At 31.5% G+C, this 1,162-nt stretch overlaps 1 non-coding gene across 1 annotated transcript; it reads right to left on the reverse strand.

Moving 5' to 3' along the window:
• Window positions 1–489: 489 nt before the first annotated feature.
• On the reverse strand, window positions 490–597 carry LOC111765172 (U6 spliceosomal RNA). The gene has a single exon (XR_002797576.1). It is a non-coding gene; the product is annotated as a U6 spliceosomal RNA (small nuclear RNA).
• Window positions 598–1,162: the final 565 nt, after the last annotated feature.

The raw sequence follows: 1,162 nt of genomic DNA on the forward strand, positions 1-1,162 counted from the left end.
GCCATGGCAGAGTAAAATGTGAACTGCAAGGATTTCACTATATAGCAAACACAAAGAAAATGGACACCTACTGCTTAGTGTAGTTTAAAAACAACATATAAATGTATACATATATTAGCACAGAGTACTATATCTCAAAAAGGGCTTTTCTTTTTAAACCCATCTGTTCAAATATTCATATTTTATGATCCAAAAAAAGTATTTTCTTTCTCTTTCTTTCTTCCTCCCTCCCTCTCTCCCTTTTTCCCATTATCTCCCTTCCCTTCCCCTCCCTTCCCCTCCCCTCCCCTTCCCTCCCCTTCCCTCCCCTTCCCTTCCCTTCCCCATAATAAAGTAATAATGTGCCATTCATTGAGCACCTATACTTTCCAGGCTCTATGCTAAGGACTTTCAAATGCAATATATCTTCCTTTAATCTTTGTGAAAATCAAAGTTGTTTTCTATTTTTTTAATTAGAGAATTTGTGGATCTACAGAGCAATTGTGCGGGAAAAATATGACATACTTCATGAATTTGTGAGTCATCCTTGTACAAGGGCTATGCTAATCTTCTCTGTATCATTCCAATTTTTAGTATATGTGCTGCCAAAGTGAGTACAACTTTGTTTTGGTGTAAAAAAAAAATTATGAGTACACAGTCTAGAATTAGCAAACATCTGCAGAAAACCACCAATAAAATGGAGAACAAAATAGATGAACAGAAAAGGGAACTTGGAGAAAATGAAAACTATACAAATAGAAGAAAACTAAAAAAAAGATGCAATTATTTTAATATATTGTGAGAATTAAGATAAAATGCATATGTAAAATAAAAATAACCATATTTTTAAAAGAATATTCTGAAAAGAAATAAAATGAATATTTACAAATAAAAATATGAAATCAATAATTTATGTGTGAATAGATGATGACAGGTAACATAGATAGATAGATAGATAGATAGATAGATAGATAGATAGATAGACAGACAGACAGATATGATGAGGTTACATAGATGACAGATCTTAAAGAGAGATGAAGAAAGAGATAATAAAGTTTAGGAAATCTTTCAGAGAATTGAACTATAACAAAGAAATGATTAAAGTTAGAGAACCATACCAGAAGATCAAACATTTCACAGAGTGAAAATAGAGAGAGGAAATCACTGAAGAAATATTTTTTTT

This window comes from Dasypus novemcinctus, chromosome 4 (assembly GCF_030445035.2).
Source record: "Dasypus novemcinctus isolate mDasNov1 chromosome 4, mDasNov1.1.hap2, whole genome shotgun sequence".
In the NCBI taxonomy this organism is placed as follows: Eukaryota; Metazoa; Chordata; class Mammalia; order Cingulata; family Dasypodidae; genus Dasypus; species Dasypus novemcinctus.